General features: G+C 47.6%; 32 non-coding genes across 32 annotated transcripts; all 32 read right to left on the minus strand.

The window, feature by feature from the left end:
- Positions 1-603: 603 nt before the first annotated feature.
- Positions 604-769, minus strand: LOC142137136 (U1 spliceosomal RNA). Its single transcript, XR_012687799.1, has one exon. It is a non-coding gene; the product is annotated as a U1 spliceosomal RNA (small nuclear RNA).
- Positions 770-1,357: 588 nt separating this feature from the next.
- Positions 1,358-1,522, minus strand: LOC142137157 (U1 spliceosomal RNA). Its single transcript, XR_012687819.1, has one exon. It is a non-coding gene; the product is annotated as a U1 spliceosomal RNA (small nuclear RNA).
- A 588-nt stretch (positions 1,523-2,110) lies between these two features.
- Positions 2,111-2,274, minus strand: LOC142137071 (U1 spliceosomal RNA). The gene has a single exon (XR_012687735.1). It is a non-coding gene; the product is annotated as a U1 spliceosomal RNA (small nuclear RNA).
- Positions 2,275-2,862: 588 nt separating this feature from the next.
- LOC142137072 (U1 spliceosomal RNA) lies at positions 2,863-3,026 on the minus strand. The gene has a single exon (XR_012687736.1). It is a non-coding gene; the product is annotated as a U1 spliceosomal RNA (small nuclear RNA).
- Positions 3,027-3,614: 588 nt separating this feature from the next.
- On the minus strand, positions 3,615-3,778 carry LOC142137073 (U1 spliceosomal RNA). The gene has a single exon (XR_012687737.1). It is a non-coding gene; the product is annotated as a U1 spliceosomal RNA (small nuclear RNA).
- Positions 3,779-4,366: 588 nt separating this feature from the next.
- LOC142137074 (U1 spliceosomal RNA) lies at positions 4,367-4,530 on the minus strand. Its single transcript, XR_012687738.1, has one exon. It is a non-coding gene; the product is annotated as a U1 spliceosomal RNA (small nuclear RNA).
- A 588-nt stretch (positions 4,531-5,118) lies between these two features.
- On the minus strand, positions 5,119-5,282 carry LOC142137075 (U1 spliceosomal RNA). Its single transcript, XR_012687739.1, has one exon. It is a non-coding gene; the product is annotated as a U1 spliceosomal RNA (small nuclear RNA).
- A 588-nt stretch (positions 5,283-5,870) lies between these two features.
- Positions 5,871-6,034, minus strand: LOC142137118 (U1 spliceosomal RNA). Its single transcript, XR_012687781.1, has one exon. It is a non-coding gene; the product is annotated as a U1 spliceosomal RNA (small nuclear RNA).
- A 588-nt stretch (positions 6,035-6,622) lies between these two features.
- On the minus strand, positions 6,623-6,786 carry LOC142137076 (U1 spliceosomal RNA). Its single transcript, XR_012687740.1, has one exon. It is a non-coding gene; the product is annotated as a U1 spliceosomal RNA (small nuclear RNA).
- Positions 6,787-7,374: 588 nt separating this feature from the next.
- On the minus strand, positions 7,375-7,538 carry LOC142137077 (U1 spliceosomal RNA). Its single transcript, XR_012687741.1, has one exon. It is a non-coding gene; the product is annotated as a U1 spliceosomal RNA (small nuclear RNA).
- Positions 7,539-8,126: 588 nt separating this feature from the next.
- Positions 8,127-8,290, minus strand: LOC142137119 (U1 spliceosomal RNA). Its single transcript, XR_012687782.1, has one exon. It is a non-coding gene; the product is annotated as a U1 spliceosomal RNA (small nuclear RNA).
- A 588-nt stretch (positions 8,291-8,878) lies between these two features.
- On the minus strand, positions 8,879-9,042 carry LOC142137078 (U1 spliceosomal RNA). The gene has a single exon (XR_012687742.1). It is a non-coding gene; the product is annotated as a U1 spliceosomal RNA (small nuclear RNA).
- Positions 9,043-9,630: 588 nt separating this feature from the next.
- On the minus strand, positions 9,631-9,794 carry LOC142137079 (U1 spliceosomal RNA). The gene has a single exon (XR_012687743.1). It is a non-coding gene; the product is annotated as a U1 spliceosomal RNA (small nuclear RNA).
- A 588-nt stretch (positions 9,795-10,382) lies between these two features.
- LOC142137158 (U1 spliceosomal RNA) lies at positions 10,383-10,546 on the minus strand. Its single transcript, XR_012687820.1, has one exon. It is a non-coding gene; the product is annotated as a U1 spliceosomal RNA (small nuclear RNA).
- Positions 10,547-11,134: 588 nt separating this feature from the next.
- Positions 11,135-11,298, minus strand: LOC142137080 (U1 spliceosomal RNA). The gene has a single exon (XR_012687744.1). It is a non-coding gene; the product is annotated as a U1 spliceosomal RNA (small nuclear RNA).
- A 588-nt stretch (positions 11,299-11,886) lies between these two features.
- Positions 11,887-12,050, minus strand: LOC142137135 (U1 spliceosomal RNA). The gene has a single exon (XR_012687798.1). It is a non-coding gene; the product is annotated as a U1 spliceosomal RNA (small nuclear RNA).
- A 588-nt stretch (positions 12,051-12,638) lies between these two features.
- Positions 12,639-12,802, minus strand: LOC142137082 (U1 spliceosomal RNA). Its single transcript, XR_012687746.1, has one exon. It is a non-coding gene; the product is annotated as a U1 spliceosomal RNA (small nuclear RNA).
- Positions 12,803-13,390: 588 nt separating this feature from the next.
- On the minus strand, positions 13,391-13,554 carry LOC142137083 (U1 spliceosomal RNA). Its single transcript, XR_012687747.1, has one exon. It is a non-coding gene; the product is annotated as a U1 spliceosomal RNA (small nuclear RNA).
- A 588-nt stretch (positions 13,555-14,142) lies between these two features.
- Positions 14,143-14,306, minus strand: LOC142137141 (U1 spliceosomal RNA). Its single transcript, XR_012687804.1, has one exon. It is a non-coding gene; the product is annotated as a U1 spliceosomal RNA (small nuclear RNA).
- A 588-nt stretch (positions 14,307-14,894) lies between these two features.
- LOC142137084 (U1 spliceosomal RNA) lies at positions 14,895-15,058 on the minus strand. The gene has a single exon (XR_012687748.1). It is a non-coding gene; the product is annotated as a U1 spliceosomal RNA (small nuclear RNA).
- A 588-nt stretch (positions 15,059-15,646) lies between these two features.
- Positions 15,647-15,810, minus strand: LOC142137085 (U1 spliceosomal RNA). Its single transcript, XR_012687749.1, has one exon. It is a non-coding gene; the product is annotated as a U1 spliceosomal RNA (small nuclear RNA).
- A 588-nt stretch (positions 15,811-16,398) lies between these two features.
- Positions 16,399-16,562, minus strand: LOC142137086 (U1 spliceosomal RNA). Its single transcript, XR_012687750.1, has one exon. It is a non-coding gene; the product is annotated as a U1 spliceosomal RNA (small nuclear RNA).
- A 588-nt stretch (positions 16,563-17,150) lies between these two features.
- Positions 17,151-17,314, minus strand: LOC142137087 (U1 spliceosomal RNA). The gene has a single exon (XR_012687751.1). It is a non-coding gene; the product is annotated as a U1 spliceosomal RNA (small nuclear RNA).
- A 588-nt stretch (positions 17,315-17,902) lies between these two features.
- Positions 17,903-18,066, minus strand: LOC142137142 (U1 spliceosomal RNA). The gene has a single exon (XR_012687805.1). It is a non-coding gene; the product is annotated as a U1 spliceosomal RNA (small nuclear RNA).
- A 588-nt stretch (positions 18,067-18,654) lies between these two features.
- Positions 18,655-18,818, minus strand: LOC142137088 (U1 spliceosomal RNA). Its single transcript, XR_012687752.1, has one exon. It is a non-coding gene; the product is annotated as a U1 spliceosomal RNA (small nuclear RNA).
- Positions 18,819-19,406: 588 nt separating this feature from the next.
- Positions 19,407-19,570, minus strand: LOC142137089 (U1 spliceosomal RNA). The gene has a single exon (XR_012687753.1). It is a non-coding gene; the product is annotated as a U1 spliceosomal RNA (small nuclear RNA).
- Positions 19,571-20,158: 588 nt separating this feature from the next.
- On the minus strand, positions 20,159-20,322 carry LOC142137090 (U1 spliceosomal RNA). Its single transcript, XR_012687754.1, has one exon. It is a non-coding gene; the product is annotated as a U1 spliceosomal RNA (small nuclear RNA).
- Positions 20,323-20,910: 588 nt separating this feature from the next.
- On the minus strand, positions 20,911-21,074 carry LOC142137091 (U1 spliceosomal RNA). The gene has a single exon (XR_012687755.1). It is a non-coding gene; the product is annotated as a U1 spliceosomal RNA (small nuclear RNA).
- A 588-nt stretch (positions 21,075-21,662) lies between these two features.
- Positions 21,663-21,826, minus strand: LOC142137094 (U1 spliceosomal RNA). The gene has a single exon (XR_012687757.1). It is a non-coding gene; the product is annotated as a U1 spliceosomal RNA (small nuclear RNA).
- A 588-nt stretch (positions 21,827-22,414) lies between these two features.
- On the minus strand, positions 22,415-22,578 carry LOC142137095 (U1 spliceosomal RNA). The gene has a single exon (XR_012687758.1). It is a non-coding gene; the product is annotated as a U1 spliceosomal RNA (small nuclear RNA).
- Positions 22,579-23,166: 588 nt separating this feature from the next.
- On the minus strand, positions 23,167-23,330 carry LOC142137143 (U1 spliceosomal RNA). Its single transcript, XR_012687806.1, has one exon. It is a non-coding gene; the product is annotated as a U1 spliceosomal RNA (small nuclear RNA).
- Positions 23,331-23,918: 588 nt separating this feature from the next.
- On the minus strand, positions 23,919-24,082 carry LOC142137096 (U1 spliceosomal RNA). The gene has a single exon (XR_012687759.1). It is a non-coding gene; the product is annotated as a U1 spliceosomal RNA (small nuclear RNA).
- Positions 24,083-24,426: the final 344 nt, after the last annotated feature.

The following is a 24,426-nucleotide window of genomic DNA, read 5'->3' on the forward strand; positions in this document are numbered from 1 at the left end:
TTAAGTATGAGTTGGACTAGGACTCTGGAGGGCGACTGGTCAAGCACACGCCTGTCAAGTGGGGGAGATTCTCCTGATGCAGCACAAATGAACTTTCAGCTGGGGGACAACAACTGAAGGGAAGCGGATGGGTGCCTATTCCTGAAGCACCTCAAATGTTCAAACTGTACGGACAAGTAACAATTATAAGCCTTCCCAGGGTGCAGCAGATATATTTGCATACGATGGGTTATCCAAGCAGTCAGCTGCAATACTCATCTGCATATGAAAAGAGAAAGACAGTAGAATTGCCATCTATATAGGCCTGATTTGCATAAAGAAGCTCTGCAGGAAGAACTGTGCCCTGAAATAATCAGCAGCAAAAGGGACACAGAGTGGTTCTATCAACCTAGAATTATCAGAGAACAAGGCAGTCATAGAGTACATGTCATATCTGGCAGAATGGCATCAGCACAGGGGGACAGAAAGCAAGCCAGGGAAAAAATCAGGCCGGATAGGGCTACAATATCCAAGAGATCGCACTGCCGATAAAGCATTTAGATCATGCACTTTCTGCAAGAAGGCTAGGTCACACAACTAAAGCTGACTTTTACCAGAGATGATCAGGGGAGAGCGCGAAACGCAGTCCCCCACTACCACAAATTATGCAGTCGAGTTTTCCCGCATTTGGGGAAATCGCAGGGGTCAGCACATCCGGAGTGCAATGGATGAACCTCACCCTGGGAGAACCACCTTTGTGATCATGGTATCTCCCCTGCCAGGTAAGTATGAGTTGGACTAGGACTCTGGAGGGCGACTGGTCAAGCACACGCCTGTCAAGTGGGGGAGATTCTCCTGATGCAGCACAAATGAACTTTCAGCTGGGGACAACAACTGAAGGGAAGCGGATGGGTGCCTATTCCTGAAGCACCTCAAATGTCAAACTGTACGGACAAGTACAATTATAAGCATTCCCAGGGTGCAGCAGATATATTTGCATACGATGGGTTATCCAAGCAGTCAGCTGCAATACTCATCTGCATATGAAAAGAGAAAGACAGTAGAATGCCATCTATATAGGCCTGATTTGCATAAAGAAGCTCTGCAGGAAGAACTGTGCCCTGAAATAATCAGCAGCAAAAGGACACAGAGTGGTTCTATCAACCCTAGAATTATCAGAGAACAGGCAGTCATAGAGTACATGTCATATCTGGCAGAATGGCATCAGCACAGGGGGAAGAAAGCAAGCCAGGGAAAAAATCAGGCCGGATAGGGCTACAATATCAAGATATCGCACTGCCGATAAAGCATTTAGATCATGCACTTTCTGCAAGAAGGCTAGGTCACACAACTAAAGCTGACTTTTACCAGAGATGATCAGGGGAGAGCGCGAACGCAGTCCCCCACTACCACAAATTATGCAGTCGAGTTTCCCGCATTTGGGGAAATCGCAGGGGTCAGCACATCCGGAGTGCAATGGATGAACCCTCACCCTGGGAGAACCACCTTTGTGATCATGGTATCTCCCCTGCCAGGTAAGTATGAGTTGGACTAGGACTCTGGAGGGCGACTGGTCAAGCACACGCCTGTCAAGTGGGGGAGATTCTCCCTGATGCAGCACAAATGAACTTTCAGCTGGGGACAACAACTGAAGGGAAGCGGATGGGTGCCTATTCCTGAAGCACCTCAAATGTCAAACTGTACGGACAAGTACAATTATAAGCATTCCCAGGGTGCAGCAGATATATTTGCATACGATGGGTTATCCAAGCAGTCAGCTGCAATACTCATCTGCATATGAAAAGAGAAAGACAGTAGAATGCCATCTATATAGGCCTGATTTGCATAAAGAAGCTCTGCAGGAAGAACTGTGCCCTGAAATAATCAGCAGCAAAAGGACACAGAGTGGTTCTATCAACCCTAGAATTATCAGAGAACAGGCAGTCATAGAGTACATGTCATATCTGGCAGAATGCATCAGCACAGGGGGAAGAAAGCAAGCCAGGGAAAAAATCAGGCCGGATAGGGCTACAATATCAAGATATCGCACTGCCGATAAAGCATTTAGATCATGCACTTTCTGCAAGAAGGCTAGGTCACACAACTAAAGCTGACTTTTACCAGAGATGATCAGGGGAGAGCGCGAACGCAGTCCCCCACTACCACAAATTATGCAGTCGAGTTTCCCGCATTTGGGGAAATCGCAGGGGTCAGCACATCCGGAGTGCAATGGATGAACCTCACCCTGGGAGAACCACCTTTGTGATCATGGTATCTCCCCTGCCAGGTAAGTATGAGTTGGACTAGGACTCTGGAGGGCGACTGGTCAAGCACACGCCTGTCAAGTGGGGGAGATTCTCCTGATGCAGCACAAATGAACTTTCAGCTGGGGACAACAACTGAAGGGAAGCGGATGGGTGCCTATTCCTGAAGCACCTCAAATGTCAAACTGTACGGACAAGTACAATTATAAGCATTCCCAGGGTGCAGCAGATATATTTGCATACGATGGGTTATCCAAGCAGTCAGCTGCAATACTCATCTGCATATGAAAAGAGAAAGACAGTAGAATGCCATCTATATAGGCCTGATTTGCATAAAGAAGCTCTGCAGGAAGAACTGTGCCCTGAAATAATCAGCAGCAAAAGGACACAGAGTGGTTCTATCAACCCTAGAATTATCAGAGAACAGGCAGTCATAGAGTACATGTCATATCTGGCAGAATGGCATCAGCACAGGGGGAAGAAAGCAAGCCAGGGAAAAAATCAGGCCGGATAGGGCTACAATATCAAGATATCGCACTGCCGATAAAGCATTTAGATCATGCACTTTCTGCAAGAAGGCTAGGTCACACAACTAAAGCTGACTTTTACCAGAGATGATCAGGGGAGAGCGCGAACGCAGTCCCCCACTACCACAAATTATGCAGTCGAGTTTCCCGCATTTGGGGAAATCGCAGGGGTCAGCACATCCGGAGTGCAATGGATGAACCTCACCCTGGGAGAACCACCTTTGTGATCATGGTATCTCCCCTGCCAGGTAAGTATGAGTTGGACTAGGACTCTGGAGGGCGACTGGTCAAGCACACGCCTGTCAAGTGGGGGAGATTCTCCTGATGCAGCACAAATGAACTTTCAGCTGGGGACAACAACTGAAGGGAAGCGGATGGGTGCCTATTCCTGAAGCACCTCAAATGTCAAACTGTACGGACAAGTACAATTATAAGCATTCCCAGGGTGCAGCAGATATATTTGCATACGATGGGTTATCCAAGCAGTCAGCTGCAATACTCATCTGCATATGAAAAGAGAAAGACAGTAGAATGCCATCTATATAGGCCTGATTTGCATAAAGAAGCTCTGCAGGAAGAACTGTGCCCTGAAATAATCAGCAGCAAAAGGACACAGAGTGGTTCTATCAACCCTAGAATTATCAGAGAACAGGCAGTCATAGAGTACATGTCATATCTGGCAGAATGGCATCAGCACAGGGGGAAGAAAGCAAGCCAGGGAAAAAATCAGGCCGGATAGGGCTACAATATCAAGATATCGCACTGCCGATAAAGCATTTAGATCATGCACTTTCTGCAAGAAGGCTAGGTCACACAACTAAAGCTGACTTTTACCAGAGATGATCAGGGGAGAGCGCGAACGCAGTCCCCCACTACCACAAATTATGCAGTCGAGTTTCCCGCATTTGGGGAAATCGCAGGGGTCAGCACATCCGGAGTGCAATGGATGAACCTCACCCTGGGAGAACCACCTTTGTGATCATGGTATCTCCCCTGCCAGGTAAGTATGAGTTGGACTAGGACTCTGGAGGGCGACTGGTCAAGCACACGCCTGTCAAGTGGGGGAGATTCTCCTGATGCAGCACAAATGAACTTTCAGCTGGGGACAACAACTGAAGGGAAGCGGATGGGTGCCTATTCCTGAAGCACCTCAAATGTCAAACTGTACGGACAAGTACAATTATAAGCATTCCCAGGGTGCAGCAGATATATTTGCATACGATGGGTTATCCAAGCAGTCAGCTGCAATACTCATCTGCATATGAAAAGAGAAAGACAGTAGAATGCCATCTATATAGGCCTGATTTGCATAAAGAAGCTCTGCAGGAAGAACTGTGCCCTGAAATAATCAGCAGCAAAAGGACACAGAGTGGTTCTATCAACCCTAGAATTATCAGAGAACAGGCAGTCATAGAGTACATGTCATATCTGGCAGAATGGCATCAGCACAGGGGGAAGAAAGCAAGCCAGGGAAAAAATCAGGCCGGATAGGGCTACAATATCAAGATATCGCACTGCCGATAAAGCATTTAGATCATGCACTTTCTGCAAGAAGGCTAGGTCACACAACTAAAGCTGACTTTTACCAGAGATGATCAGGGGAGAGCGCGAACGCAGTCCCCCACTACCACAAATTATGCAGTCGAGTTTCCCGCATTTGGGGAAATCGCAGGGGTCAGCACATCCGGAGTGCAATGGATGAACCTCACCCTGGGAGAACCACCTTTGTGATCATGGTATCTCCCCTGCCAGGTAAGTATGAGTTGGACTAGGACTCTGGAGGGCGACTGGTCAAGCACACGCCTGTCAAGTGGGGGAGATTCTCCTGATGCAGCACAAATGAACTTTCAGCTGGGGACAACAACTGAAGGGAAGCGGATGGGTGCCTATTCCTGAAGCACCTCAAATGTCAAACTGTACGGACAAGTACAATTATAAGCATTCCCAGGGTGCAGCAGATATATTTGCATACGATGGGTTATCCAAGCAGTCAGCTGCAATACTCATCTGCATATGAAAAGAGAAAGACAGTAGAATGCCATCTATATAGGCCTGATTTGCATAAAGAAGCTCTGCAGGAAGAACTGTGCCCTGAAATAATCAGCAGCAAAAGGACACAGAGTGGTTCTATCAACCCTAGAATTATCAGAGAACAGGCAGTCATAGAGTACATGTCATATCTGGCAGAATGGCATCAGCACAGGGGGAAGAAAGCAAGCCAGGGAAAAAATCAGGCCGGATAGGGCTACAATATCAAGATATCGCACTGCCGATAAAGCATTTAGATCATGCACTTTCTGCAAGAAGGCTAGGTCACACAACTAAAGCTGACTTTTACCAGAGATGATCAGGGGAGAGCGCGAACGCAGTCCCCCACTACCACAAATTATGCAGTCGAGTTTCCCGCATTTGGGGAAATCGCAGGGGTCAGCACATCCGGAGTGCAATGGATGAACCTCACCCTGGGAGAACCACCTTTGTGATCATGGTATCTCCCCTGCCAGGTAAGTATGAGTTGGACTAGGACTCTGGAGGGCGACTGGTCAAGCACACGCCTGTCAAGTGGGGGAGATTCTCCTGATGCAGCACAAATGAACTTTCAGCTGGGGACAACAACTGAAGGGAAGCGGATGGGTGCCTATTCCTGAAGCACCTCAAATGTCAAACTGTACGGACAAGTACAATTATAAGCATTCCCAGGGTGCAGCAGATATATTTGCATACGATGGGTTATCCAAGCAGTCAGCTGCAATACTCATCTGCATATGAAAAGAGAAAGACAGTAGAATGCCATCTATATAGGCCTGATTTGCATAAAGAAGCTCTGCAGGAAGAACTGTGCCCTGAAATAATCAGCAGCAAAAGGACACAGAGTGGTTCTATCAACCCTAGAATTATCAGAGAACAGGCAGTCATAGAGTACATGTCATATCTGGCAGAATGGCATCAGCACAGGGGGAAGAAAGCAAGCCAGGGAAAAAATCAGGCCGGATAGGGCTACAATATCAAGATATCGCACTGCCGATAAAGCATTTAGATCATGCACTTTCTGCAAGAAGGCTAGGTCACACAACTAAAGCTGACTTTTACCAGAGATGATCAGGGGAGAGCGCAAACGCAGTCCCCCACTACCACAAATTATGCAGTCGAGTTTCCCGCATTTGGGGAAATCGCAGGGGTCAGCACATCCGGAGTGCAATGGATGAACCTCACCCTGGGAGAACCACCTTTGTGATCATGGTATCTCCCCTGCCAGGTAAGTATGAGTTGGACTAGGACTCTGGAGGGCGACTGGTCAAGCACACGCCTGTCAAGTGGGGGAGATTCTCCTGATGCAGCACAAATGAACTTTCAGCTGGGGACAACAACTGAAGGGAAGCGGATGGGTGCCTATTCCTGAAGCACCTCAAATGTCAAACTGTACGGACAAGTACAATTATAAGCATTCCCAGGGTGCAGCAGATATATTTGCATACGATGGGTTATCCAAGCAGTCAGCTGCAATACTCATCTGCATATGAAAAGAGAAAGACAGTAGAATGCCATCTATATAGGCCTGATTTGCATAAAGAAGCTCTGCAGGAAGAACTGTGCCCTGAAATAATCAGCAGCAAAAGGACACAGAGTGGTTCTATCAACCCTAGAATTATCAGAGAACAGGCAGTCATAGAGTACATGTCATATCTGGCAGAATGGCATCAGCACAGGGGGAAGAAAGCAAGCCAGGGAAAAAATCAGGCCGGATAGGGCTACAATATCAAGATATCGCACTGCCGATAAAGCATTTAGATCATGCACTTTCTGCAAGAAGGCTAGGTCACACAACTAAAGCTGACTTTTACCAGAGATGATCAGGGGAGAGCGCGAACGCAGTCCCCCACTACCACAAATTATGCAGTCGAGTTTCCCGCATTTGGGGAAATCGCAGGGGTCAGCACATCCGGAGTGCAATGGATGAACCTCACCCTGGGAGAACCACCTTTGTGATCATGGTATCTCCCCTGCCAGGTAAGTATAAGTTGGACTAGGACTCTGGAGGGCGACTGGTCAAGCACACGCCTGTCAAGTGGGGGAGATTCTCCTGATGCAGCACAAATGAACTTTCAGCTGGGGACAACAACTGAAGGGAAGCGGATGGGTGCCTATTCCTGAAGCACCTCAAATGTCAAACTGTACGGACAAGTACAATTATAAGCATTCCCAGGGTGCAGCAGATATATTTGCATACGATGGGTTATCCAAGCAGTCAGCTGCAATACTCATCTGCATATGAAAAGAGAAAGACAGTAGAATGCCATCTATATAGGCCTGATTTGCATAAAGAAGCTCTGCAGGAAGAACTGTGCCCTGAAATAATCAGCAGCAAAAGGACACAGAGTGGTTCTATCAACCCTAGAATTATCAGAGAACAGGCAGTCATAGAGTACATGTCATATCTGGCAGAATGGCATCAGCACAGGGGGAAGAAAGCAAGCCAGGGAAAAAATCAGGCCGGATAGGGCTACAATATCAAGATATCGCACTGCCGATAAAGCATTTAGATCATGCACTTTCTGCAAGAAGGCTAGGTCACACAACTAAAGCTGACTTTTACCAGAGATGATCAGGGGAGAGCGCGAACGCAGTCCCCCACTACCACAAATTATGCAGTCGAGTTTCCCGCATTTGGGGAAATCGCAGGGGTCAGCACATCCGGAGTGCAATGGATGAACCTCACCCTGGGAGAACCACCTTTGTGATCATGGTATCTCCCCTGCCAGGTAAGTATGAGTTGGACTAGGACTCTGGAGGGCGACTGGTCAAGCACACGCCTGTCAAGTGGGGGAGATTCTCCTGATGCAGCACAAATGAACTTTCAGCTGGGGACAACAACTGAAGGGAAGCGGATGGGTGCCTATTCCTGAAGCACCTCAAATGTCAAACTGTACGGACAAGTACAATTATAAGCATTCCCAGGGTGCAGCAGATATATTTGCATACGATGGGTTATCCAAGCAGTCAGCTGCAATACTCATCTGCATATGAAAAGAGAAAGACAGTAGAATGCCATCTATATAGGCCTGATTTGCATAAAGAAGCTCTGCAGGAAGAACTGTGCCCTGAAATAATCAGCAGCAAAAGGACACAGAGTGGTTCTATCAACCCTAGAATTATCAGAGAACAGGCAGTCATAGAGTACATGTCATATCTGGCAGAATGGCATCAGCACAGGGGGAAGAAAGCAAGCCAGGGAAAAAATCAGGCCGGATAGGGCTACAATATCAAGATATCGCACTGCCGATAAAGCATTTAGATCATGCACTTTCTGCAAGAAGGCTAGGTCACACAACTAAAGCTGACTTTTACCAGAGATGATCAGGGGAGAGCGCAAACGCAGTCCCCCACTACCACAAATTATGCAGTCGAGTTTCCCGCATTTGGGGAAATCGCAGGGGTCAGCACATCCGGAGTGCAATGGATGAACCTCACCCTGGGAGAACCACCTTTGTGATCATGGTATCTCCCCTGCCAGGTAAGTATGAGTTGGACTAGGACTCTGGAGGGCGACTGGTCAAGCACACGCCTGTCAAGTGGGGGAGATTCTCCTGATGCAGCACAAATGAACTTTCAGCTGGGGACAACAACTGAAGGGAAGCGGATGGGTGCCTATTCCTGAAGCACCTCAAATGTCAAACTGTACGGACAAGTACAATTATAAGCATTCCCAGGGTGCAGCAGATATATTTGCATACGATGGGTTATCCAAGCAGTCAGCTGCAATACTCATCTGCATATGAAAAGAGAAAGACAGTAGAATGCCATCTATATAGGCCTGATTTGCATAAAGAAGCTCTGCAGGAAGAACTGTGCCCTGAAATAATCAGCAGCAAAAGGACACAGAGTGGTTCTATCAACCCTAGAATTATCAGAGAACAGGCAGTCATAGAGTACATGTCATATCTGGCAGAATGGCATCAGCACAGGGGGAAGAAAGCAAGCCAGGGAAAAAATCAGGCCGGATAGGGCTACAATATCAAGATATCGCACTGCCGATAAAGCATTTAGATCATGCACTTTCTGCAAGAAGGCTAGGTCACACAACTAAAGCTGACTTTTACCAGAGATGATCAGGGGAGAGCGCGAACGCAGTCCCCCACTACCACAAATTATGCAGTCGAGTTTCCCGCATTTGGGGAAATCGCAGGGGTCAGCACATCCGGAGTGCAATGGATGAACCTCACCCTGGGAGAACCACCTTTGTGATCATGGTATCTCCCCTGCCAGGTAAGTATAAGTTGGACTAGGACTCTGGAGGGCGACTGGTCAAGCACACGCCTGTCAAGTGGGGGAGATTCTCCTGATGCAGCACAAATGAACTTTCAGCTGGGGACAACAACTGAAGGGAAGCGGATGGGTGCCTATTCCTGAAGCACCTCAAATGTCAAACTGTACGGACAAGTACAATTATAAGCATTCCCAGGGTGCAGCAGATATATTTGCATACGATGGGTTATCCAAGCAGTCAGCTGCAATACTCATCTGCATATGAAAAGAGAAAGACAGTAGAATGCCATCTATATAGGCCTGATTTGCATAAAGAAGCTCTGCAGGAAGAACTGTGCCCTGAAATAATCAGCAGCAAAAGGACACAGAGTGGTTCTATCAACCCTAGAATTATCAGAGAACAGGCAGTCATAGAGTACATGTCATATCTGGCAGAATGGCATCAGCACAGGGGGAAGAAAGCAAGCCAGGGAAAAAATCAGGCCGGATAGGGCTACAATATCAAGATATCGCACTGCCGATAAAGCATTTAGATCATGCACTTTCTGCAAGAAGGCTAGGTCACACAACTAAAGCTGACTTTTACCAGAGATGATCAGGGGAGAGCGCGAACGCAGTCCCCCACTACCACAAATTATGCAGTCGAGTTTCCCGCATTTGGGGAAATCGCAGGGGTCAGCACATCCGGAGTGCAATGGATGAACCTCACCCTGGGAGAACCACCTTTGTGATCATGGTATCTCCCCTGCCAGGTAAGTATGAGTTGGACTAGGACTCTGGAGGGCGACTGGTCAAGCACACGCCTGTCAAGTGGGGGAGATTCTCCTGATGCAGCACAAATGAACTTTCAGCTGGGGACAACAACTGAAGGGAAGCGGATGGGTGCCTATTCCTGAAGCACCTCAAATGTCAAACTGTACGGACAAGTACAATTATAAGCATTCCCAGGGTGCAGCAGATATATTTGCATACGATGGGTTATCCAAGCAGTCAGCTGCAATACTCATCTGCATATGAAAAGAGAAAGACAGTAGAATGCCATCTATATAGGCCTGATTTGCATAAAGAAGCTCTGCAGGAAGAACTGTGCCCTGAAATAATCAGCAGCAAAAGGACACAGAGTGGTTCTATCAACCCTAGAATTATCAGAGAACAGGCAGTCATAGAGTACATGTCATATCTGGCAGAATGGCATCAGCACAGGGGGAAGAAAGCAAGCCAGGGAAAAAATCAGGCCGGATAGGGCTACAATATCAAGATATCGCACTGCCGATAAAGCATTTAGATCATGCACTTTCTGCAAGAAGGCTAGGTCACACAACTAAAGCTGACTTTTACCAGAGATGATCAGGGGAGAGCGCGAACGCAGTCCCCCACTACCACAAATTATGCAGTCGAGTTTCCCGCATTTGGGGAAATCGCAGGGGTCAGCACATCCGGAGTGCAATGGATGAACCTCACCCTGGGAGACCCAACTTTGTGATCATGGTATCTCCCCTGCCAGGTAAGTATGAGTTGGACTAGGACTCTGGAGGGCGACTGGTCAAGCACACGCCTGTCAAGTGGGGGAGATTCTCCTGATGCAGCACAAATGAACTTTCAGCTGGGGACAACAACTGAAGGGAAGCGGATGGGTGCCTATTCCTGAAGCACCTCAAATGTCAAACTGTACGGACAAGTACAATTATAAGCATTCCCAGGGTGCAGCAGATATATTTGCATACGATGGGTTATCCAAGCAGTCAGCTGCAATACTCATCTGCATATGAAAAGAGAAAGACAGTAGAATGCCATCTATATAGGCCTGATTTGCATAAAGAAGCTCTGCAGGAAGAACTGTGCCCTGAAATAATCAGCAGCAAAAGGACACAGAGTGGTTCTATCAACCCTAGAATTATCAGAGAACAGGCAGTCATAGAGTACATGTCATATCTGGCAGAATGGCATCAGCACAGGGGGAAGAAAGCAAGCCAGGGAAAAAATCAGGCCGGATAGGGCTACAATATCAAGATATCGCACTGCCGATAAAGCATTTAGATCATGCACTTTCTGCAAGAAGGCTAGGTCACACAACTAAAGCTGACTTTTACCAGAGATGATCAGGGGAGAGCGCGAACGCAGTCCCCCACTACCACAAATTATGCAGTCGAGTTTCCCGCATTTGGGGAAATCGCAGGGGTCAGCACATCCGGAGTGCAATGGATGAACCTCACCCTGGGAGAACCACCTTTGTGATCATGGTATCTCCCCTGCCAGGTAAGTATGAGTTGGACTAGGACTCTGGAGGGCGACTGGTCAAGCACACGCCTGTCAAGTGGGGGAGATTCTCCTGATGCAGCACAAATGAACTTTCAGCTGGGGACAACAACTGAAGGGAAGCGGATGGGTGCCTATTCCTGAAGCACCTCAAATGTCAAACTGTACGGACAAGTACAATTATAAGCATTCCCAGGGTGCAGCAGATATATTTGCATACGATGGGTTATCCAAGCAGTCAGCTGCAATACTCATCTGCATATGAAAAGAGAAAGACAGTAGAATGCCATCTATATAGGCCTGATTTGCATAAAGAAGCTCTGCAGGAAGAACTGTGCCCTGAAATAATCAGCAGCAAAAGGACACAGAGTGGTTCTATCAACCCTAGAATTATCAGAGAACAGGCAGTCATAGAGTACATGTCATATCTGGCAGAATGGCATCAGCACAGGGGGAAGAAAGCAAGCCAGGGAAAAAATCAGGCCGGATAGGGCTACAATATCAAGATATCGCACTGCCGATAAAGCATTTAGATCATGCACTTTCTGCAAGAAGGCTAGGTCACACAACTAAAGCTGACTTTTACCAGAGATGATCAGGGGAGAGCGCGAACACAGTCCCCCACTACCACAAATTATGCAGTCGAGTTTCCCGCATTTGGGGAAATCGCAGGGGTCAGCACATCCGGAGTGCAATGGATGAACCTCACCCTGGGAGAACCACCTTTGTGATCATGGTATCTCCCCTGCCAGGTAAGTATGAGTTGGACTAGGACTCTGGAGGGCGACTGGTCAAGCACACGCCTGTCAAGTGGGGGAGATTCTCCTGATGCAGCACAAATGAACTTTCAGCTGGGGACAACAACTGAAGGGAAGCGGATGGGTGCCTATTCCTGAAGCACCTCAAATGTCAAACTGTACGGACAAGTACAATTATAAGCATTCCCAGGGTGCAGCAGATATATTTGCATACGATGGGTTATCCAAGCAGTCAGCTGCAATACTCATCTGCATATGAAAAGAGAAAGACAGTAGAATGCCATCTATATAGGCCTGATTTGCATAAAGAAGCTCTGCAGGAAGAACTGTGCCCTGAAATAATCAGCAGCAAAAGGACACAGAGTGGTTCTATCAACCCTAGAATTATCAAAGAACAGGCAGTCATAGAGTACATGTCATATCTGGCAGAATGGCATCAGCACAGGGGGAAGAAAGCAAGCCAGGGAAAAAATCAGGCCGGATAGGGCTACAATATCAAGATATCGCACTGCCGATAAAGCATTTAGATCATGCACTTTCTGCAAGAAGGCTAGGTCACACAACTAAAGCTGACTTTTACCAGAGATGATCAGGGGAGAGCGCGAACGCAGTCCCCCACTACCACAAATTATGCAGTCGAGTTTCCCGCATTTGGGGAAATCGCAGGGGTCAGCACATCCGGAGTGCAATGGATGAACCTCACCCTGGGAGAACCACCTTTGTGATCATGGTATCTCCCCTGCCAGGTAAGTATGAGTTGGACTAGGACTCTGGAGGGCGACTGGTCAAGCACACGCCTGTCAAGTGGGGGAGATTCTCCTGATGCAGCACAAATGAACTTTCAGCTGGGGACAACAACTGAAGGGAAGCGGATGGGTGCCTATTCCTGAAGCACCTCAAATGTCAAACTGTACGGACAAGTACAATTATAAGCATTCCCAGGGTGCAGCAGATATATTTGCATACGATGGGTTATCCAAGCAGTCAGCTGCAATACTCATCTGCATATGAAAAGAGAAAGACAGTAGAATGCCATCTATATAGGCCTGATTTGCATAAAGAAGCTCTGCAGGAAGAACTGTGCCCTGAAATAATCAGCAGCAAAAGGACACAGAGTGGTTCTATCAACCCTAGAATTATCAGAGAACAGGCAGTCATAGAGTACATGTCATATCTGGCAGAATGGCATCAGCACAGGGGGAAGAAAGCAAGCCAGGGAAAAAATCAGGCCGGATAGGGCTACAATATCAAGATATCGCACTGCCGATAAAGCATTTAGATCATGCACTTTCTGCAAGAAGGCTAGGTCACACAACTAAAGCTGACTTTTACCAGAGATGATCAGGGGAGAGCGCGAACGCAGTCCCCCACTACCACAAATTATGCAGTCGAGTTTCCCGCATTTGGGGAAATCGCAGGGGTCAGCACATCCGGAGTGCAATGGATGAACCTCACCCTGGGAGAACCACCTTTGTGATCATGGTATCTCCCCTGCCAGGTAAGTATGAGTTGGACTAGGACTCTGGAGGGCGACTGGTCAAGCACACGCCTGTCAAGTGGGGGAGATTCTCCTGATGCAGCACAAATGAACTTTCAGCTGGGGACAACAACTGAAGGGAAGCGGATGGGTGCCTATTCCTGAAGCACCTCAAATGTCAAACTGTACGGACAAGTACAATTATAAGCATTCCCAGGGTGCAGCAGATATATTTGCATACGATGGGTTATCCAAGCAGTCAGCTGCAATACTCATCTGCATATGAAAAGAGAAAGACAGTAGAATGCCATCTATATAGGCCTGATTTGCATAAAGAAGCTCTGCAGGAAGAACTGTGCCCTGAAATAATCAGCAGCAAAAGGACACAGAGTGGTTCTATCAACCCTAGAATTATCAGAGAACAGGCAGTCATAGAGTACATGTCATATCTGGCAGAATGGCATCAGCACAGGGGGAAGAAAGCAAGCCAGGGAAAAAATCAGGCCGGATAGGGCTACAATATCAAGATATCGCACTGCCGATAAAGCATTTAGATCATGCACTTTCTGCAAGAAGGCTAGGTCACACAACTAAAGCTGACTTTTACCAGAGATGATCAGGGGAGAGCGCGAACGCAGTCCCCCACTACCACAAATTATGCAGTCGAGTTTCCCGCATTTGGGGAAATCGCAGGGGTCAGCACATCCGGAGTGCAATGGATGAACCTCACCCTGGGAGACCCACCTTTGTGATCATGGTATCTCCCCTGCCAGGTAAGTATGAGTTGGACTAGGACTCTGGAGGGCGACTGGTCAAGCACACGCCTGTCAAGTGGGGGAGATTCTCCTGATGCAGCACAAATGAACTTTCAGCTGGGGACAACAACTGAAGGGAAGCGGATGGGTGCCTATTCCTGAAGCACCTCAAATGTCAAACTGTACGGACAAGTACAATTATAAGCATTCCCAGGGTGCAGCAGATATATTTGCATACGATGGGTTATCCAAGCAGTCAGCTGCAATACTCATCTGCATATGAAAAGAGAAAGACAGTAGAATGCCATCTATATAGGCCTGATTTGCATAAAGAAGCTCTGCAGGAAGAACTGTGCCCTGAAATAATCAGCAGCAAAAGGACACAGAGTGGTTCTATCAACCCTAGAATTATCAGAGAACAGGCAGTCATAGAGTACATGTCATATCTGGCAGAATGGCATCAGCACAGGGGGAAGAAAGCAAGCCAGGGAAAAAATCAGGCCGGATAGGGCTACAATATCAAGATATCGCACTGCCGATAAAGCATTTAGATCATGCACTTTCTGCAAGAAGGCTAGGTCACACAACTAAAGCTGACTTTTACCAGAGATGATCAGGGGAGAGCGCGAACGCAGTCCCCCACTACCACAAATTATGCAGTCGAGTTTCCCGCATTTGGGGAAATCGCAGGGGTCAGCACATCCGGAGTGCAATGGATGAACCTCACCCTGGGAGAACCACCTTTGTGATCATGGTATCTCCCCTGCCAGGTAAGTATGAGTTGGACTAGGACTCTGGAGGGCGACTGGTCAAGCACACGCCTGTCAAGTGGGGGAGATTCTCCTGATGCAGCACAAATGAACTTTCAGCTGGGGACAACAACTGAAGGGAAGCGGATGGGTGCCTATTCCTGAAGCACCTCAAATGTCAAACTGTACGGACAAGTACAATTATAAGCATTCCCAGGGTGCAGCAGATATATTTGCATACGATGGGTTATCCAAGCAGTCAGCTGCAATACTCATCTGCATATGAAAAGAGAAAGACAGTAGAATGCCATCTATATAGGCCTGATTTGCATAAAGAAGCTCTGCAGGAAGAACTGTGCCCTGAAATAATCAGCAGCAAAAGGACACAGAGTGGTTCTATCAACCCTAGAATTATCAGAGAACAGGCAGTCATAGAGTACATGTCATATCTGGCAGAATGGCATCAGCACAGGGGGAAGAAAGCAAGCCAGGGAAAAAATCAGGCCGGATAGGGCTACAATATCAAGATATCGCACTGCCGATAAAGCATTTAGATCATGCACTTTCTGCAAGAAGGCTAGGTCACACAACTAAAGCTGACTTTTACCAGAGATGATCAGGGGAGAGCGCGAACGCAGTCCCCCACTACCACAAATTATGCAGTCGAGTTTCCCGCATTTGGGGAAATCGCAGGGGTCAGCACATCCGGAGTGCAATGGATGAACCTCACCCTGGGAGAACCACCTTTGTGATCATGGTATCTCCCCTGCCAGGTAAGTATGAGTTGGACTAGGACTCTGGAGGGCGACTGGTCAAGCACACGCCTGTCAAGTGGGGGAGATTCTCCTGATGCAGCACAAATGAACTTTCAGCTGGGGACAACAACTGAAGGGAAGCGGATGGGTGCCTATTCCTGAAGCACCTCAAATGTCAAACTGTACGGACAAGTACAATTATAAGCATTCCCAGGGTGCAGCAGATATATTTGCATACGATGGGTTATCCAAGCAGTCAGCTGCAATACTCATCTGCATATGAAAAGAGAAAGACAGTAGAATGCCATCTATATAGGCCTGATTTGCATAAAGAAGCTCTGCAGGAAGAACTGTGCCCTGAAATAATCAGCAGCAAAAGGACACAGAGTGGTTCTATCAACCCTAGAATTATCAGAGAACAGGCAGTCATAGAGTACATGTCATATCTGGCAGAATGGCATCAGCACAGGGGGAAGAAAGCAAGCCAGGGAAAAAATCAGGCCGGATAGGGCTACAATATCAAGATATCGCACTGCCGATAAAGCATTTAGATCATGCACTTTCTGCAAGAAGGCTAGGTCACACAACTAAAGCTGACTTTTACCAGAGATGATCAGGGGAGAGCGCGAACGCAGTCCCCCACTACCACAAATTATGCAGTCGAGTTTCCCGCATTTGGGGAAATCGCAGGGGTCAGCACATCCGGAGTGCAATGGATGAACCTCACCCTGGGAGAACCACCTTTGTGATCATGGTATCTCCCCTGCCAGGTAAGTATGAGTTGGACTAGGACTCTGGAGGGCGACTGGTCAAGCACACGCCTGTCAAGTGGGGGAGATTCTCCTGATGCAGCACAAATGAACTTTCAGCTGGGGACAACAACTGAAGGGAAGCGGATGGGTGCCTATTCCTGAAGCACCTCAAATGTCAAACTGTACGGACAAGTACAATTATAAGCATTCCCAGGGTGCAGCAGATATATTTGCATACGATGGGTTATCCAAGCAGTCAGCTGCAATACTCATCTGCATATGAAAAGAGAAAGACAGTAGAATGCCATCTATATAGGCCTGATTTGCATAAAGAAGCTCTGCAGGAAGAACTGTGCCCTGAAATAATCAGCAGCAAAAGGACACAGAGTGGTTCTATCAACCCTAGAATTATCAGAGAACAGGCAGTCATAGAGTACATGTCATATCTGGCAGAATGGCATCAGCACAGGGGGAAGAAAGCAAGCCAGGGAAAAAATCAGGCCGGATAGGGCTACAATATCAAGATATCGCACTGCCGATAAAGCATTTAGATCATGCACTTTCTGCAAGAAGGCTAGGTCACACAACTAAAGCTGACTTTTACCAGAGATGATCAGGGGAGAGCGCGAACGCAGTCCCCCACTACCACAAATTATGCAGTCGAGTTTCCCGCATTTGGGGAAATCGCAGGGGTCAGCACATCCGGAGTGCAATGGATGAACCTCACCCTGGGAGAACCACCTTTGTGATCATGGTATCTCCCCTGCCAGGTAAGTATGAGTTGGACTAGGACTCTGGAGGGCGACTGGTCAAGCACACGCCTGTCAAGTGGGGGAGATTCTCCTGATGCAGCACAAATGAACTTTCAGCTGGGGACAACAACTGAAGGGAAGCGGATGGGTGCCTATTCCTGAAGCACCTCAAATGTCAAACTGTACGGACAAGTACAATTATAAGCATTCCCAGGGTGCAGCAGATATATTTGCATACGATGGGTTATCCAAGCAGTCAGCTGCAATACTCATCTGCATATGAAAAGAGAAAGACAGTAGAATGCCATCTATATAGGCCTGATTTGCATAAAGAAGCTCTGCAGGAAGAACTGTGCCCTGAAATAATCAGCAGCAAAAGGACACAGAGTGGTTCTATCAACCCTAGAATTATCAGAGAACAGGCAGTCATAGAGTACATGTCATATCTGGCAGAATGGCATCAGCACAGGGGGAAGAAAGCAAGCCAGGGAAAAAATCAGGCCGGATAGGGCTACAATATCAAGATATCGCACTGCCGATAAAGCATTTAGATCATGCACTTTCTGCAAGAAGGCTAGGTCACACAACTAAAGCTGACTTTTACCAGAGATGATCAGGGGAGAGCGCGAACGCAGTCCCCCACTACCACAAATTATGCAGTCGAGTTTCCCGCATTTGGGGAAATCGCAGGGGTCAGCACATCCGGAGTGCAATGGATGAACCTCACCCTGGGAGACCCACCTTTGTGATCATGGTATCTCCCCTGCCAGGTAAGTATGAGTTGGACTAGGACTCTGGAGGGCGACTGGTCAAGCACACGCCTGTCAAGTGGGGGAGATTCTCCTGATGCAGCACAAATGAACTTTCAGCTGGGGACAACAACTGAAGGGAAGCGGATGGGTGCCTATTCCTGAAGCACCTCAAATGTCAAACTGTACGGACAAGTACAATTATAAGCATTCCCAGGGTGCAGCAGATATATTTGCATACGATGGGTTATCCAAGCAGTCAGCTGCAATACTCATCTGCATATGAAAAGAGAAAGACAGTAGAATGCCATCTATATAGGCCTGATTTGCATAAAGAAGCTCTGCAGGAAGAACTGTGCCCTGAAATAATCAGCAGCAAAAGGACACAGAGTGGTTCTATCAACCCTAGAATTATCAGAGAACAGGCAGTCATAGAGTACATGTCATATCTGGCAGAATGGCATCAGCACAGGGGGAAGAAAGCAAGCCAGGGAAAAAATCAGGCCGGATAGGGCTACAATATCAAGATATCGCACTGCCGATAAAGCATTTAGATCATGCACTTTCTGCAAGAAGGCTAGGTCACACAACTAAAGCTGACTTTTACCAGAGATGATCAGGGGAGAGCGCGAACGCAGTCCCCCACTACCACAAATTATGCAGTCGAGTTTCCCGCATTTGGGGAAATCGCAGGGGTCAGCACATCCGGAGTGCAATGGATGAACCTCACCCTGGGAGAACCACCTTTGTGATCATGGTATCTCCCCTGCCAGGTAAGTATGAGTTGGACTAGGACTCTGGAGGGCGACTGGTCAAGCACACGCCTGTCAAGTGGGGGAGATTCTCCTGATGCAGCACAAATGAACTTTCAGCTGGGGACAACAACTGAAGGGAAGCGGATGGGTGCCTATTCCTGAAGCACCTCAAATGTCAAACTGTACGGACAAGTACAATTATAAGCATTCCCAGGGTGCAGCAGATATATTTGCATACGATGGGTTATCCAAGCAGTCAGCTGCAATACTCATCTGCATATGAAAAGAGAAAGACAGTAGAATGCCATCTATATAGGCCTGATTTGCATAAAGAAGCTCTGCAGGAAGAACTGTGCCCTGAAATAATCAGCAGCAAAAGGACACAGAATGGTTCTATCAACCCTAGAATTATCAGAGAACAGGCAGTCATAGAGTACATGTCATATCTGGCAGAATGGCATCAGCACAGGGGGAAGAAAGCAAGCCAGGGAAAAAATCAGGCCGGATAGGGCTACAATATCAAGATATCGCACTGCCGATAAAGCATTTAGATCATGCACTTTCTGCAAGAAGGCTAGGTCACACAACTAAAGCTGACTTTTACCAGAGATGATCAGGGGAGAGCGCGAACGCAGTCCCCCACTACCACAAATTATGCAGTCGAGTTTCCCGCATTTGGGGAAATCGCAGGGGTCAGCACATCCGGAGTGCAATGGATGAACCTCACCCTGGGAGAACCACCTTTGTGATCATGGTATCTCCCCTGCCAGGTAAGTATGAGTTGGACTAGGACTCTGGAGGGCGACTGGTCAAGCACACGCCTGTCAAGTGGGGGAGATTCTCCTGATGCAGCACAAATGAACTTTCAGCTGGGGACAACAACTGAAGGGAAGCGGATGGGTGCCTATTCCTGAAGCACCTCAAATGTCAAACTGTACGGACAAGTACAATTATAAGCATTCCCAGGGTGCAGCAGATATATTTGCATACGATGGGTTATCCAAGCAGTCAGCTGCAATACTCATCTGCATATGAAAAGAGAAAGACAGTAGAATGCCATCTATATAGGCCTGATTTGCATAAAGAAGCTCTGCAGGAAGAACTGTGCCCTGAAATAATCAGCAGCAAAAGGACACAGAGTGGTTCTATCAACCCTAGAATTATCAGAGAACAGGCAGTCATAGAGTACATGTCATATCTGGCAGAATGGCATCAGCACAGGGGGAAGAAAGCAAGCCAGGGAAAAAATCAGGCCGGATAGGGCTACAATATCAAGATATCGCACTGCCGATAAAGCATTTAGATCATGCACTTTCTGCAAGAAGGCTAGGTCACACAACTAAAGCTGACTTTTACCAGAGATGATCAGGGGAGAGCGCGAACGCAGTCCCCCACTACCACAAATTATGCAGTCGAGTTTCCCGCATTTGGGGAAATCGCAGGGGTCAGCACATCCGGAGTGCAATGGATGAACCTCACCCTGGGAGAACCACCTTTGTGATCATGGTATCTCCCCTGCCAGGTAAGTATGAGTTGGACTAGGACTCTGGAGGGCGACTGGTCAAGCACACGCCTGTCAAGTGGGGGAGATTCTCCTGATGCAGCACAAATGAACTTTCAGCTGGGGACAACAACTGAAGGGAAGCGGATGGGTGCCTATTCCTGAAGCACCTCAAATGTCAAACTGTACGGACAAGTACAATTATAAGCATTCCCAGGGTGCAGCAGATATATTTGCATACGATGGGTTATCCAAGCAGTCAGCTGCAATACTCATCTGCATATGAAAAGAGAAAGACAGTAGAATGCCATCTATATAGGCCTGATTTGCATAAAGAAGCTCTGCAGGAAGAACTGTGCCCTGAAATAATCAGCAGCAAAAGGACACAGAGTGGTTCTATCAACCCTAGAATTATCAGAGAACAGGCAGTCATAGAGTACATGTCATATCTGGCAGAATGGCATCAGCACAGGGGGAAGAAAGCAAGCCAGGGAAAAAATCAGGCCGGATAGGGCTACAATATCAAGATATCGCACTGCCGATAAAGCATTTAGATCATGCACTTTCTGCAAGAAGGCTAGGTCACACAACTAAAGCTGACTTTTACCAGAGATGATCAGGGGAGAGCGCGAACGCAGTCCCCCACTACCACAAATTATGCAGTCGAGTTTCCCGCATTTGGGGAAATCGCAGGGGTCAGCACATCCGGAGTGCAATGGATGAACCTCACCCTGGGAGAACCACCTTTGTGATCATGGTATCTCCCCTGCCAGGTAAGTATGAGTTGGACTAGGACTCTGGAGGGCGACTGGTCAAGCACACGCCTGTCAAGTGGGGGAGATTCTCCTGATGCAGCACAAATGAACTTTCAGCTGGGGACAACAACTGAAGGGAAGCGGATGGGTGCCTATTCCTGAAGCACCTCAAATGTCAAACTGTACGGACAAGTACAATTATAAGCATTCCCAGGGTGCAGCAGATATATTTGCATACGATGGGTTATCCAAGCAGTCAGCTGCAATACTCATCTGCATATGAAAAGAGAAAGACAGTAGAATGCCATCTATATAGGCCTGATTTGCATAAAGAAGCTCTGCAGGAAGAACTGTGCCCTGAAATAATCAGCAGCAAAAGGACACAGAGTGGTTCTATCAACCCTAGAATTATCAGAGAACAGGCAGTCATAGAGTACATGTCATATCTGGCAGAATGGCATCAGCACAGGGGGAAGAAAGCAAGCCAGGGAAAAAATCAGGCCGGATAGGGCTACAATATCAAGATATCGCACTGCCGATAAAGCATTTAGATCATGCACTTTCTGCAAGAAGGCTAGGTCACACAACTAAAGCTGACTTTTACCAGAGATGATCAGGGGAGAGCGCGAACGCAGTCCCCCACTACCACAAATTATGCAGTCGAGTTTCCCGCATTTGGGGAAATCGCAGGGGTCAGCACATCCGGAGTGCAATGGATGAACCTCACCCTGGGAGAACCACCTTTGTGATCATGGTATCTCCCCTGCCAGGTAAGTATGAGTTGGACTAGGACTCTGGAGGGCGACTGGTCAAGCACACGCCTGTCAAGTGGGGGAGATTCTCCTGATGCAGCACAAATGAACTTTCAGCTGGGGACAACAACTGAAGGGAAGCGGATGGGTGCCTATTCCTGAAGCACCTCAAATGTCAAACTGTACGGACAAGTACAATTATAAGCATTCCCAGGGTGCAGCAGATATATTTGCATACGATGGGTTATCCAAGCAGTCAGCTGCAATACTCATCTGCATATGAAAAGAGAAAGACAGTAGAATGCCATCTATATAGGCCTGATTTGCATAAAGAAGCTCTGCAGGAAGAACTGTGCCCTGAAATAATCAGCAGCAAAAGGACACAGAGTGGTTCTATCAACCCTAGAATTATCAGAGAACAGGCAGTCATAGAGTACATGTCATATCTGGCAGAATGGCATCAGCACAGGGGGAAGAAAGCAAGCCAGGGAAAAAATCAGGCCGGATAGGGCTACAATATCAAGATATCGCACTGCCGATAAAGCATTTAGATCATGCACTTTCTGCAAGAAGGCTAGGTCACACAACTAAAGCTGACTTTTACCAGAGATGATCAGGGGAGAGCGCGAACGCAGTCCCCCACTACCACAAATTATGCAGTCGAGTTTCCCGCATTTGGGGAAATCGCAGGGGTCAGCACATCCGGAGTGCAATGGATGAACCTCACCCTGGGAGAACCACCTTTGTGATCATGGTATCTCCCCTGCCAGGTAAGTATGAGTTGGACTAGGACTCTGGAGGGCGACTGGTCAAGCACACGCCTGTCAAGTGGGGGAGATTCTCCTGATGCAGCACAAATGAACTTTCAGCTGGGGACAACAACTGAAGGGAAGCGGATGGGTGCCTATTCCTGAAGCACCTCAAATGTCAAACTGTACGGACAAGTACAATTATAAGCATTCCCAGGGTGCAGCAGATATATTTGCATACGATGGGTTATCCAAGCAGTCAGCTGCAATACTCATCTGCATATGAAAAGAGAAAGACAGTAGAATGCCATCTATATAGGCCTGATTTGCATAAAGAAGCTCTGCAGGAAGAACTGTGCCCTGAAATAATCAGCAGCAAAAGGACACAGAGTGGTTCTATCAACCCTAGAATTATCAGAGAACAGGCAGTCATAGAGTACATGTCATATCTGGCAGAATGGCATCAGCACAGGGGGAAGAAAGCAAGCCAGGGAAAAAATCAGGCCGGATAGGGCTACAATATCAAGATATCGCACTGCCGATAAAGCATTTAGATCATGCACTTTCTGCAAGAAGGCTAGGTCACACAACTAAAGCTGACTTTTACCAGAGATGATCAGGGGAGAGCGCGAACGCAGTCCCCCACTACCACAAATTATGCAGTCGAGTTTCCCGCATTTGGGGAAATCGCAGGGGTCAGCACATCCGGAGTGCAATGGATGAACCTCACCCTGGGAGACCCACCTTTGTGATCATGGTATCTCCCCTGCCAGGTAAGTATGAGTTGGACTAGGACTCTGGAGGGCGACTGGTCAAGCACACGCCTGTCAAGTGGGGGAGATTCTCCTGATGCAGCACAAATGAACTTTCAGCTGGGGACAACAACTGAAGGGAAGCGGATGGGTGCCTATTCCTGAAGCACCTCAAATGTCAAACTGTACGGACAAGTACAATTATAAGCATTCCCAGGGTGCAGCAGATATATTTGCATACGATGGGTTATCCAAGCAGTCAGCTGCAATACGCATCTGCATATGAAAAGAGAAAGACAGTAGAATGCCATCTATATAGGCCTGATTTGCATAAAGAAGCTCTGCAGGAAGAACTGTGCCCTGAAATAATCAGCAGCAAAAGGACACAGAGTGGTTCTATCAACCCTAGAATTATCAGAGAACAGGCAGTCATAGAGTACATGTCATATCTGGCAGAATGGCATCAGCACAGGGGGAAGAAAGCAAGCCAGGGAAAAAATCAGGCCGGATAGGGCTACAATATCAAGATATCGCACTGCCGATAAAGCATTTAGATCATGCACTTTCTGCAAGAAGGCTAGGTCACACAACTAAAGCTGACTTTTACCAGAGATGATCAGGGGAGAGCGCGAACGCAGTCCCCCACTACCACAAATTATGCAGTCGAGTTTCCCGCATTTGGGGAAATCGCAGGGGTCAGCACATCCGGAGTGCAATGGATGAACCTCACCCTGGGAGAACCACCTTTGTGATCATGGTATCTCCCCTGCCAGGTAAGTATGAGTTGGACTAGGACTCTGGAGGGCGACTGGTCAAGCACACGCCTGTCAAGTGGGGGAGATTCTCCTGATGCAGCACAAATGAACTTTCAGCTGGGGACAACAACTGAAGGGAAGCGGATGGGTGCCTATTCCTGAAGCACCTCAAATGTCAAACTGTACGGACAAGTACAATTATAAGCATTCCCAGGGTGCAGCAGATATATTTGCATACGATGGGTTATCCAAGCAGTCAGCTGCAATACTCATCTGCATATGAAAAGAGAAAGACAGTAGAATGCCATCTATATAGGCCTGATTTGCATAAAGAAGCTCTGCAGGAAGAACTGTGCCCTGAAATAATCAG

The sequence above is a fragment of the Mixophyes fleayi genome, chromosome 1 (assembly GCF_038048845.1).
Source record: "Mixophyes fleayi isolate aMixFle1 chromosome 1, aMixFle1.hap1, whole genome shotgun sequence".
Taxonomy (NCBI): domain Eukaryota; kingdom Metazoa; phylum Chordata; class Amphibia; order Anura; family Limnodynastidae; genus Mixophyes; species Mixophyes fleayi.